At 42.5% G+C, this 13656-nt stretch overlaps 1 long non-coding RNA gene across 1 annotated transcript in view; it reads left to right on the forward strand.

Moving 5' to 3' along the window:
* The first annotated feature begins 35 nt into the window (after positions 1–35).
* The window catches only part of LOC133757573 (uncharacterized), a 102296-nt gene continuing 88675 nt past the window's right edge, over positions 36–13656 (forward strand). Inside the window, exons 1-2 of the long non-coding RNA XR_009865698.1 lie at positions 36–122; positions 3745–3816. This is a non-coding gene — a long non-coding RNA (uncharacterized LOC133757573). The remainder of the gene's footprint in view (positions 123–3744; positions 3817–13656) is intronic.

The raw sequence follows: 13656 nt of genomic DNA on the forward strand, positions 1-13656 counted from the left end.
CCGCGAGCCTCCCCGGCAGACTTCCGGCGGAGGCCGGCAAAATGGCGGCGCCGTGGGGGATTCCCAGTTTGATTTTCCGCTACCTAAGCTTAGCCTCGTGTGATCCGGCAATTACTCTTTTGGTTAGAATATTTCTGTTATTGTTTTATAGCATAAAGTTTAAAAGCAAGGACCTCCGTCAAAATCTTGCGTTGCGCCGTTCCCACGGTAGTGTACTTTGACCTTAAGAGATAAAAAAGGACTGTAAAGCTTTAGTTAGCCCTAAGCTGGATTTAGAATATGGGACCTGTCCGAGACTCGTTGCATTTCAAGCCGGGGGCGGGAGCTACTTCAGTATTCTGAGAAGGAATTGGTTGTATAACGAGGAAACTTCCAGAGCTTTAAGTTAAGGCGCCGCGGATACTAGCATGGTGCGCCGCTTGGAAATCTGAAGAAGCTCTGTAGTTGGATCAGCCTTTTCTGATCAAAGTTATTTCAAATTTAAAGATATTTATAACCCGATCCCGGTTGGTGTCTCCACAAGCATTGTTTTGCATCTTTAACTTTTCTGGCAACTTCAATTTTTTAAAATCATCTCTGCAGCTTTAGGGCAAAGATAATTGTATAGATTGCCAACAACACAGGATCAAGGATTTGAAAGCAAGTAAAAATGAGTAGATATTAAAATTAGAAAAGGCATGCATTGTGCACCTGATCACTTGTTTGTTTTCTGTTTTCACTTGTAACTGCTTTGTTTCTCTTGAATCCAGCTTTTTTAAAAAAATTTTTTTTTACAGATTTATTAATTTGAAAGGCAAGGTAACAGAGAGCAGAGGCAGAGAGAGAGAGAGAGAGAGAGAGAGAGAGGTCTTCCATCTATTGGTTCACTTCCCAGATGGCTGCAATGGCCACAGCTGAACCAATCCAAAGCCAGGAGCCAGGAGCCAGGAGCTTCCTCCGCCCATGCAGGTGCAGTGACCCAAATACTTGGGCCATCTTCTACTGCTTTCCTAGGCCATAGCAGAGAGCTGGATTAGAAGTGGAGCAGCCAGGAATCAAACCAGCCCCCATATGGGATGCTGACACTGCAGGCAATGGCTTTACTTGCTACACCGCAGCACTGGCCCTGAGCCAGTGCCACCTGCAGTTCCAGCATCCCATATGGGTGCAGGTTTGAATCCCAACTTTTCCACTTCCCATCCAGCTCTCTGCTATGGTCTGGGAAAGCAGTGGAAGATGGCCCAAGTCCTTGGGCCTCTGCACCCACATAGGAGACCCTGAGGAAGCTCCTGGCTCCTGGCTTCCGATTGGCCCAGCTTGAGCTGTTGAGGACATTACAGTTTTCTCATGGCTGACAGGATTTCTGTTTAGAAAGTTTGAAGATTAATTCAATTAAATACTGAACTTTAGTTAAGGGAATACTGGAAGATAGGTCTGGAAAAGTAAGTTGCTTCCTTGAGTTAGTTTGAACCTTATCCTTTGACCACAGTAAAGCCATTAAATACTTTCCCAAAGGAATATGTCATAATGGTCACACTAGGTTTTGATGTGTAATCTGGAAGCACTCCCAGAATTAGTTGAGAGATCTAAGGCAAGAAAGTGTGGTAACTTTGGGAAGAACCAAGACATAAGGAAATGGAGACTGCTCTGGGGTGATGACAGTGACAAGAATGGAACAGGCCTGAGAGACATTATGTAGTGATGGAGCTCACTAACAGGGCTAAAGAGGAAGATGTTAATGAACCTATGTATTTATTGATCCATTACAATAAAAAAGAATTGAGATAACTTCCAAGTCTTTTCTAGCCCTAAATTCCATTGCTTTCCATCTTTTTAGTATCTGAAAATGAAGAAATACTTCAGTGGAGGAAGCCATTACAAGCAAAAGATAGCGAATCTGGTTTTAGACATAAAAATCTAAAAGCTTGAGAAATTACCTAGTTTAGTCTCCTCGATCTTAAAGAAGTTATCCTGTCCATCTGAGGCTCTAGGAAATTAAGCAGTTGGTCTGAGAACAACTAGATAGTCAGGAAGAATGAGAATGAGAGACCTTACCATCCTGTGAACTAACTACACATGAAAGAATCAACACATGTTCATAGAGCTTTCTGGCAGATGCCTAAAGAGAAAACAGAAGCTCAAGGGAAAGAAAAGGCAGAGCTGGATATGTGGTTTGAAGAGCTATCTGTATGAAGTGAATGAGTTTTCTGAGAACAGCTTGTGGAGAGGCAGTCTAGAAATAGTCTCTTTCTAGATGAAAGACTTCATTAAAAAGTCATCCTTAAATAAGCAATTACCAATGAGTGCCATTAGGAAAGCTTTTAATTCCATGATCACATCTGCTGATGATTCTGCCGGATGCTGACCTCTAATATATTGTTAACTGAAAAAAGAGGAAGAAGAGCTAAATGTTACACAGACCAATGGAGGAACGCCTGTAAATGAATCTTAACTTCCACTTATAGTAAATGGGACCCGTAGCTTTTGAACATGCTGATACCCCATTTTCCTCAATTCCCGTGGCTCCAGATAGACAGGAGGAACAAAGCAAGTGGTTTGATTCAGTGACAGTGGTCAGGTAGGACACATGTTGAGGCAGTATGATGTACATGTGAATTGGTGAATTTTACTTTTTTCCAAAAATGAAGTAGTTCTGATTTTTTTCTCATGACTTTCATACACATGACTTTTAGTAACACTTTTCATTTACCAGTTCTTTGTTTTGTTTTGTTTTTTTGAAAGACAGAGTTACATAGAGATCTTCTATCCACTGGTTCACTCCCCAGATGGCTGCAACCACATGGGGATGTGCCAGATTGAAGTCAGGAGTCTGGAACTTAATCCGGTCTCCCACATGGGTATATGGGCCCAAGCACTTGGACCCTCTTCAGCTGCTTTCCCAGGTGCATTAGCAGGGAGCTGGATCTCAAACTGGCAACAATGTAGCTTAACTCACTATGCTACAATGCCAGCCCCTCATTTACTAATATTAACATTATAAAAATTATAAACATTAACATCATAAAATCCATAAATATAGATCTATAATTACCATTATTAATGCCTATTGAGTGAAACTTTGAGAATGGTGTCCTTTTAAAAAGTTGAAACTCTGAACCATTCTTATAGTGTAGTCAAAGTTGAATAAAAAAGAGGAAGATAAAAGGGTGACAACATATGTTGTTTGTATCTAAAACTGTGAAATTTATTTTTTTTAAAGATTTATTCTATTTGAAAGACAGAGGGAGAGAGAGAGAGAGAGGTCCTCCATCCATTGGTTCATTCCCCAAATGGCCACAATGGCTGGAGCTGGGCTGATCTGAAGCCAGGAGCCTGGAGCTTCTTCTGGGTCTCCCATGTGGGTGCAGGAACCCAAGGACTTGGACCATCTCCCACTGCTTTCCCAGGCCATGGCAGAGAGCTGAATCAGAAGTGGAGCAGCTGGGACTTGAACTAGCACCCATATGGGATGTTGACAACACAGGTGGTAGTTTTACCCACTATGCCACAAGGCTGGCCCCATGAAATTTCTTTTAAAACATTTAGTTTCTTTAAAATTCCATTTCCTGTTTCCAACAGCACCATGTTCTCTTTAGAGATCATATGCGTCTAGAGAAGGTGAAGTCACTCCACCTTTGTTGTGACAAAGCTAGGCCACTTGTGCACTGCATCTCTTTGGGCTTAGTGAGTATTAACCCTAATACAGTACAGTAGAAATGACTCTCAGAACTTTGCAAAGAATGAAATGTTTTCTCTTTTTGCCAGAGAAGAGGAAGATGCTGGTAGTCATCTTGGGACCATGAGACAAGCCAGTCCTAGAATGATGCAGAGACCAAGGTAGGCACAGCAGACAGAAGAAAGCAAATGGGGGCTTTGATGGCATGTTGAGTTGTGGGATCAAGCCTCTCCTGAATCAGCCTTGCTAGTCTGCCTGTGGACTTTTCATTCATATGAACCAGTAGGTTTTCCTCACTATTTAAACCGGATTGAATCAGATTTTCTGTTACTTGAAATCAAATTCATAGAAAAAAATTCTGAAAGAAAATGGCAGTTGTTATATCTGAGGGGTAAGAATACATATGGTTTTTCTGTGTAGAAAAGTTCCCTTTTTTTTTTTACGAGAAATGTATATACTTAAAAATTTATTTATTTATTTATTTATTTGAGAGAGTTAACAAAGAGAGGAAAGGAGAGAGAGGAAGATCTTTAGTCTGCTAGTCTACTCTCCAGATGGCTGTGGAAGCCAGGAGTCTGGAGCTTCATCTGGGTCTCCCACTTGGATGACAGGGTCCCAAACTCTTGGGCCATCTTCTGTTGGTTTCCCAGGCCATTAGCAGGGAGCTGGATCAGAAATGGAGCAGCTGGGATACAAACTGGCATCTATATGGGATGCTGATGTTGCAGGTGGTGGCTGTACCCACTATGCCACAACGGCAGCCCCCAAAACCATGCATATATTAATTTAATAAGGAGAAAGCCTGAAATGTTGTATGTTATAAAAACATTTATATAGAAATGGTAAACAATGATAATAAATCTTGTAAAATAAATTTAAAAGTTACTACTATGTATTAAATGAGGTGGGTAGTCATAAAAGTAGAACAATTTCAGAGCACTAATAAAATACAGTATACTCTGAATGCTGTGGTTTGAACATAATTTGCCTCCTAAACTCATGAGAATGTTTAGACCCTAAAGTCATAGCAAAAGTTACTAAGAGGGTGGAATCTTAATCCAGTCATGATGTTTAGGAGGTGGGCCTAGCTAGGGGATCCTTAGGTCATTGAGGATGTGCCCTTGAAAGGTAATTCTAGCAAGAGGGTTGGTTATAAAAGCCAAGTAGGTGAGCAGGCATTTGGTTTAATAACTAAGATGTTACTTGAGAGCCCACATCCCATATCAAAGTGCTTTGGGGAGCAGCAGGTGTTGCCTTAAGCAGTTGAGTCCCTGCCAACCACATCCACTGGTTTCCTGGCTTCTGGCTTTGGCCTGACGCAGCACTGGCTATTGTGATCACTTGGAGAATTAACCAATAAATGTGAGATCTTTCTCTCTCTCTCTTTCTCTCTCTCTCTTGCTTTCAAGTAAAGTTAATTAATTAATTATTTAAAAAGTTGAGATGGGTCCAGCTACTCTGCTTGTTCTTGGCATGTGCTGCTGTGTGCCACCTCAGGACTCTCTGCCAGCAAGAGTACCCTTACCATAGGCTCAACCAGAGGGCCCACCTAGTCTTCAACTGTGAAACTCAGAACCTTAACCCTAACCAACCTTTCTTCTTTATAAAGTTATGCTGCCTCAGGTGTTTAGTTATAGTGACAAGAAATTAATACACAAAATACAAATTTATAGAAGCAAAGGCCTCGTTTTTGTTATTCTATCCCCAGCACTTAGAATAATTCTCCCTGACATGTGGTAGGTGTTCTACAAGTGGTGTTTGAAGTGTACTTCTCTTCAAAGGGAGCTGTTTGATATAAGCAACTATGTTAAAGCTGTCTTAAAGTAACAGAATGTCTTATTTTTTTCAGCTTTTCTAAACCTATAAACTAGGTTTATAGTCTTATTTAAATAAGTCTTTGACTTTTTTGTTATTATAAATATTATAATGAAATAATTTCTTATCTGTCAAGAGAAAACCATGAAAATTATCGTTTAATTTAAATATATGTGTATAAATAAAATTTGTATTTTATATGCACTTTTAATTTATATGCACTTTCTGAAAAAAGATTTATTTATTTATTTGAAAGGTAGAGTTACAAAGAGAGGGAGAGACAGAGAGACAGATCTTTTATCCGCTGGTTCACTCCCCAAATGGCCGCCATGGCTGGAGCTGGGCCAATTTAAAGCCAGGTGCCAAGAGTTTCTTCTGGGTCTCCCACACGGGTACAGGGGCCCATGCACTTGAGCCATTTTCACTGCTTTTCCAGGCCACAGCTGAGAGCTGAATCAGAACAGGAGCAGCTGGGACTTGAACCAACGCCCAGGTAGAGGCTTAGCCCACTACACCACAGTGCTGGCCCCTATATGCACTTTTAATTTATATATGGGTATATATGTTTGCATAAATAACTTTCTTCCCCTCCCTTTCAATTTGCTACTGAAATATTCTGACAAAAGCGAAGAAAATGAACATAAACATCTCATCTGGTTATAGACCTTGTATTGAGCTCAGGTAAAGCTCAAATGTAGTTAGATAGAGAGGAGTTTGGGGCGGGGCCAGAATTTAAGAAGCAGAAAAACAATGAAACCAGAATTAGGATATGAAACTGAAAGTTACTTCAGTGAATTAGGTACTATAGAGTACGGAACTATACAACAGAAGCATGGCAATTTGGGGCACAGCCAATCTGTTTTAGTCTTAGCTTCTTGACACTTGTGGTTTGGTTTTGACTGCATTTATTAAAAACAGAAGTTGGAGAGATCAGGACTATGAAAATACAAAACAAGCAAACAAAAATACTCTCGCTTCTCCTCCTAGTTTGTTCATTTAAAAATGGGCTCTCAGACAAATTTATTTAATATGCAATCTTTAAAGAAAGAATCTTAGAATCTTGCAGGACATTTTCTGATTTGGATGTCTAAGATGGCAAACTAAAACCAACTTGGTAAAATATAAAGAGGAAGTGAAGGAACCAGCTGCCTGTAGTTTAAAACACCAGTAGAACTTTTGAGTAAATAGCTAGCTCAAAAAAGCTGTCGCATCAACAGCACAGTAAGTAAGCACATAGCTCAGAACGATTCTTCTAGTAGGTCTACTTTGCTCTTTGAAGGGGCAGGTCTGCTATCTGTGTTAATTTCCTCAATATCAAGAACTGTCCTTCGGGGCAGGTGTGGTGCAGGTTGAGCCACTGCCTGGGACGCCTGCATCGTACATGAGCATGCAGGTTTGAGTCCCCACTTCTGATTCATCTTCTTGCTAATGCATCCTGGGAGGCAGCAGATGGATGTCTTAAGTGCTTGGCCCATGCCACCCACATGGGAGATGTGGATGGAGCTCTTGGCTCCTGGCTTTAGCCTGGCCCAGCCCTAGCTGTTATGGACATTAGGGGAGTAAACCAGCAGATAGAAGGTATCTCTTTATCACTCTGCCTTCAAGCAGAAGAAAATAAATAAAAATAGAACATTAAAAAAAAAACCAGTCCTTGGTACATAGTAGACACTTCATAAATGTTTATTGGTTTACTAATTCTTAGAATATGCACTAGCAAGTTTATGAAGTCTCCTATTTAGAAAATCACTTAAAATGGAAACACTTTCTCATATCCTGCTTCTTTCAACTATTAACTGAAGTAACAGAGAAGACTTAGAATTGAAGTCCTTGTGTGGCTGCAGAGGAACCAGATCACTTTTATAACTGACAGTGACTAAAGCAGAATAAATAATGGGGGATCATCACTGGTTGTGACATAGACTAAATATGATAGTGTCCCAATAAATTTCTCCAAAAATATTTAAGTATCCTAAGAACACCAGAAATTTAGACTTTCATACCAGAATTCTCATACAAGCTTTCCCTAAAGCATTCCAGAAATAAGAAAGAGAACTTAAAGGCTTCTGAACTACAACAATATTTACCCAGAGCTAGTCAGAAAGAGGCCTGGTCCTTAGGTTTGAAGCTTGTTGTTCTTGGAGAATAAAATTGGTAAAAGTAAGTTTCTCAGTGCATTGTTAATTGAGGCCCAGGTTTCTACAGTCTATAGCTAATAGAATGATAAGCTAACTGCAGTCTGGCTTCTTATGATCTCTAATGGCCTAACTCAAACCCTCCCATATATGTTAACAATAAGATGTGTATACTAAAGTTAAAATTTGGCAAAATTCCTAGAAGATTCCTAAAAATATTATTTCTTTTTTTATATGTTGCATTTGTAGCCTGTAAGGGATTTTTTTAACTCAACAGTCAAATGAATAACTAGTATTAAAAGTTTAAGTACAACATTTGCCATAGTGGATTGAATCACTTATTTCAGAAGCAGTAGGAGACCATCCCTGAGGGCAGTTTAAACACTTTTCAGAAATCTTCAAACCACAAGCAGAGATCCCAGTGAAATTCAAAAGCCCCTGTCTGAATTACTGTCTTCTCATCCATCCAGCTATAAGTCTCAAAGATTAAGAGAATGGGCAAAATGACCACTGTGATGTTTTGTCTACAGCAAATGTCATGTTGAAGTTTGATTCTTAGTGTGGTGATACTGGGAGGTGGGGCCTTTGAGAAGTGATAAGGTCCTGGGGGCTCCACTCTTTTTTTTTTTTTGACAGGCAAAGTTAGAGAGAGAGACAGAGAGAAAGGTCTTCCTTCCATTCGTTCACCCCCCAAATGGCCGCTATGGCCAGTGCGCTGTGCCGATCCAAAGCCAGGAGCCAGGTGCTTCCTCCTAGTCTCCCATGTAGGTGCAGGGCCCAAGCACTTGGGCCATCCTTTACTGCACTCCCGGGCCACAGCAGAGAGCTGGACTGGAAGAGGAGCAACCGGGCCAGAACTGGCACCCCAACCTGGACTAGAACCCGGGGTGCTGGCGCCACAGGTGGAGGATTAGCCTAGTGAGCCGCGGTGCCGGCCTAGTCCTGGGGGCTCCACTCTTATGAATGAATTCAGACAGTCTCCTAGGAATTCTTCTCTTGGCGGTGGGATGGAGGTGTACTGTATTAGTTATTGCAAGAGTGGGTTGTCACGGAGTGAGTCTGGTGACTCCCTTCACTTCCCCTATGTGCGCTCTTTCACACACACCTGCTTGTTTCCTCCACTTCTTCCATGAGTTGAAGGTCATGAAGTCTTTGCCAGATGTGGCCATCCAATCTTGAATTTCCCTGCTCCCAGAAACATGAGCTAAATAAGCTTCTTTGTGAGTTACCCAGGCTCAGGTATTCTGTGATTGTAACAGAAAGCAGACTAAGGCAATCACTTGTCTAGTTTGTCTAAAACCCCTCTGCTAACTTCAGAAGGTTGTGTAGGGGAAGAGGCATGACCTCTGTTACAGGGAGTTTGCCTGAGGAGGATGGAGAGGCAAAAAGCTCTCTTAAGAATAGCTAGACATTTCAAACAATGTAGAATATTAGTGGAAATAATTACAAAGTAACAGCAGAAAGGAAATTCTGCTCCTCAGTTCTTGGAAATACAAGATGCTTTACATCAGCCTCATTGAGGCTAGGCAACGTGAACTTGTGGTTGGGAGACAGGTGGTGCAGGAACTACGCTACAGAAGGGTGAAGGGAAGAGGGTTAGAGTTTTGGCATTTCCTGCCATTTGGTAAAAGCTATTCCATTGTTTCCTCTTATAGGCTTCAGTCTTGCTGTGCTTCCAGCACTCTAGCATTCTTTTTCTCATTTCATTTTTTTTTAAAAAGATTCATTTATTTATTTGAATGGCAGAGCTACAGAGAGGCAGAGGCAGAGAGAAGTGTCTTCTATCTGCTTGTTCACTCCTCAGATGGCTGCAACAGCGCTGCTCTGAAGCCAGGATCCGGGAACTTCTTTCGGGTCTCTCACATGGGTGCAGAGGCCCAAGGACTTGGGCCATCTTCCACTGCTTTCCCAGGCCACAGCAGAGAGCGGATCAGAAGTGGAGCAGCCAGGACTCGAATCAGTACCCATATGGAGTGCCAGTGCTACAGACTGGAGCCTTAACCCACTGCGCCACAGTGCTGGCCCCACTCATTTCAATATTATTGCATGCTGGTGATTAGGAGCTAGCAGAATCCTTTTGATTTGTACATGTGAGTTACTCATCAAGGACCCAGGAAAGCCAAATGAGCAAACTGATGGAAGAATATACAGGTGGGGATCTGTCAGAGGACTGAGAGCTACAATTAAGCAAAAATCTTAAGCATGGTCTAAAATCCATAGGGCCTCATACCAGAATCACCTGGGCAACATAATTTTTAAAAATATAGATGCCATGGCCCCAGCCAGACCTACTAAATCAACACCACTTCTCTGAGGTCTGCATTTCTTTTCAGATTCTGTGGATGATTCTAATGCAGATTCCTGGTTAAGAGCTGCCCATATAGGGAATAAACTAGAAATTATAAATCTGTTAGGGCAAGCAGGAATATTTGTCTTACAGGAAGGCAGACAATTTTTGCAGAGTCTTCGTGCTCTATGGGGAGAAATGCATTCTCATTACAGGATAAAGAGCACATTGAGACTGACATCTTCCTTCAGAAATTCATTTTAGTAGCTCTTTTCCTATCGGGATGTTATTCTTCATGTAAAAACCATTTTTTTTTATTTGTCTTTTGTGGACAAAAATAGAATACCACTCTGTTTCTTTTGCATGTACATCATAACTTCACTGCAGGGTCATTTTCAAATCCCAGTCAGAAAGTTTATGTGATGGGCAAAATTGGGGGAAGTAATTTTCTGGCACATTCAGTGACTAAGCCAATACATTTAACATATTGTGGATTATGTAGCAAAAACCCAGTTGTTTTTACCATCTCCTAAAGCATTAGTTTATGAGAAACAATCATAATTCCTCTTCCTTATAAGTTATTATTTTCTAAAATATAGGGTTTTTTTTTTTACTAATCTTTTCCTTTATAGTTTGTACATTTGATGTCTTATCCTTCCCTGATTAAAGATCATAACAATATTCATCTGCATCTTCTGAAAGTTGAATGTCTTTTAAGGTTGTCATTCTTGCTACCATTTTTCAAATTCTCTTTTGTTATTAGAGCTCCACTCTAGATCCAGAGTGTGGAAAGTTCCTGCCCAACCTAAAGAACACTGCTATAGTTCCTACTGGAGTGGAGATCAAAAATCTTTCAAGGTACAATAGCATAAAATAGGAATGTGCAAAGGGATGTGAAAAGCTATAAAGTATGATCAAAGGAAATTGCAGAGTAGTATCAGCTGGTGGAAATAAGAATTATCTTAAAGTCAGTGTATTTTCTCCTATACTGAAGAGATAAGGCCTGCAGCAGTATAGCCCAATGACTGGAAATCACTCATTCTTGGGTTAGGTATATCACATGTTTGTCCAAGTCTAGCACGAATATCGTTATCATATATTTGTCAAGTGTCTATCAGGGCTTTGAAGATGCCCTTGAGCAAAACCCATTTCACATGTCTGATAAAAGACCAACCACTTCAAAGAAAAGCTTTGGATAAAATTCCTGGAAGGTGTCCCACAGGTGAACACTATATGCCTTCTACACCCAAATGCTACCTCAGGTCCTTGGCTCAACTTTGGAACTGGTTGTTGGATTTTGGGCTCCATCTCTAGTGCTGCTTTATGAACATCCAATCACTTGCTGTCTTCTACCTGCCTCCAGGATTGCATCAGATACCAGTTGTGCCCCCCTGTTACTGAATTGGCTCACTTGTACACTCTGCTCTATCCAGTCAGAAGCCAAGGGCATCCATGTAGAATCCTTAATGCCCTCCCAAGCTGATGAGAATTATCTTGTAAGCACAACTTCCCAGCTGTAGCTGGAGACTTACTGTTCATACTAGTGCCTTAGTCTCTTTTCTGTTGCTATAACAAAAAACCTGAGACTGGATAATTTACAAAGAATGGGGGTTTATTTTGGCTGAAGGTTCAGGAAGCAGAAAAGTCCAAGAGCATGGCACCAGCAAGCATGGTACCTCATGCTGAAGGCAGAGGGGTATGCAAATGCCTACGGAGGAGACAAAACATGAGGGCAGCCTTGCTTTATGACAGTCCGCTCTTGGGAGGACAAACACACTCCCATGGGAAAGGCATTCACCTTTCTTAATGAACTTTTTTTTTTGACAGGCGGAGTGGACAGTGAGAGAGAGAGACAGAGAGAAAGGTCTTCCTTTTTTTTTTTTGACAGGCAGAGTGGACAGTGAGAGAGAGAGAGACAGAGAGAAAGGTCTTCCTGTTGCCGTTGGTTCACCCTCCAATGGCCGCCGCGGTAGTGCGCTGCGGCCGGCGCACTGCGCTGATCCGATGGCAGGAGCCAGGTGCTTCTCCTGGTCTCCCATGGGGTGCAGGGCCCAAGCACTTGGGCCATCCTCCACTGCCTTCCGGGGCCATAGCAGAGAGCTGGCCTAGAAGAGGGGCAACCAGGACAGAATCCGGCGCCCCGACCAGGACTAGAACCCAGTGTGCCAGCGCTGCAAGGTGGAGGATTAGCCTATTGAGCTGCGGTGCCGGCCTCTTAATGACCTTCTTAAAGGCTCCATCTCGGTTGCCCCTCTTCCAGGCCAGCTCTCTGCTATGGCCCGGGAAGGCAGTGGAGGATGGCCCAAGTGCTTGGGCCCTGCACCCCATGGGAGACCAGGAGAAGCACCTGGCTCCTGGCTTCGGATCAGCAAGATATGCCGGCCACGGCGGCCATTGGAGGGTGAAGCAACGGCAAAAAGGAAGACCTTTCTCTCTGTCTCTCTCACTATCCACTCTGCCTGTCAAAAAAAAAAAAAAAAAAAAAAGCTCCATCTCTGAATGTTGCTACAATGGCAATCAAATTTCAACATGAGTTTGGGAAGGGTCAGCCATTTTCAAACCATAACAAGTACCAAACCAAACTACCTTTATGATGCTTTCCATATATTCAAATGGTCTGATTGACAATTGTACCAACAAAGGAAGCATTTCCATAGATAAATCATCTATTTTCAAAATTATGACTTGTGTTAAAATACCCTGGGCTGAAGAGCACCACCCTTTATGGGAGGAACTATTCTCCTTTCATCAGGTGAGTGACTCTGGAAATTTCATAGGTTCAGGGCATGGTTCTCTTCCTTAGCGGGAGCAGCTTTCCCAGCTGTTCACTCTATTTTTTTTTTTAAGATTTATTTATTTATTCAAAAGTCAGAGTTAGAGAGAGAGAGCGAGAGAGAGAGGTCTTCCATCGGATGGTTCATTCCCCAGTTGGCCTCAATGGCCGGAGCTGTGCCAATCTGAAGCCAGGAGCCAGGAGCTTCTTCCAGGTCTCCCACCTGGGTGCAGGGGCTCAGGACTTGGGCCACCTTCTACTGCTATCCCAGGCCATAGCAGAGAGCTGGATCAGAAGTAGAGCAGCTGGGTCTCGAACCAGCGCTCCTATACATGTGGGCGCTTCAGGCCAGGGCATTAACTCGCTGCACCACAGTGCCAGCCCCGCTGTTAACTCTAAGAAGTGTTACTGCTGTCAGGATAGATTGAGCCTCTGTTGCAAGGGTGAACCCACAGAGTTGATTCAGTAGCCTTGGCTGGCCAGATAGATGGTCCTCACTGCTCTGTACTCACCCCTACCCTTCCCAAGTCTGCCTTAGTAAAAAGGTCCAGCCCGATGCTCTATCATTTCTGCTACTGCCAAATTCTCTGCCCTGAAATAGCCCAGGAATCTGAGGCCCTAGACCATCCAAAATCATTGCTTATGGGTGCTCACGTGTGCCATGCTGTGTACTTGCCAGGGGTAAGCAGTCTACAAGGAAGCAAGGTTTGTACTTGGGAGCCCCCAGGCCACGTCAATCTCATCTGTCACCATATTCCCTGTAGCAGCCTTGGGCTCTGACTCCTTAGACGCCCCTGAAGGTTAGCTCCAAAAATTGTAGGACAGCAGTTCTCGTTTGCTTTCTACACAGCCCAAGGTGTGTTCTTACCACAGTCAGTGTTCCTTTTCTGCAGATAAACTTCAACCAGCCAACCCTCCCTCCCCCCGAGCTACTTTCTCTGCAAGCTCTATGAAACAGTTCAGTCACTTAGAGTTTACAGCTCTGTCCTGAGGA

Source organism: Lepus europaeus, chromosome 1 (genome assembly GCF_033115175.1).
Source record: "Lepus europaeus isolate LE1 chromosome 1, mLepTim1.pri, whole genome shotgun sequence".
Taxonomy (NCBI): domain Eukaryota; kingdom Metazoa; phylum Chordata; class Mammalia; order Lagomorpha; family Leporidae; genus Lepus; species Lepus europaeus.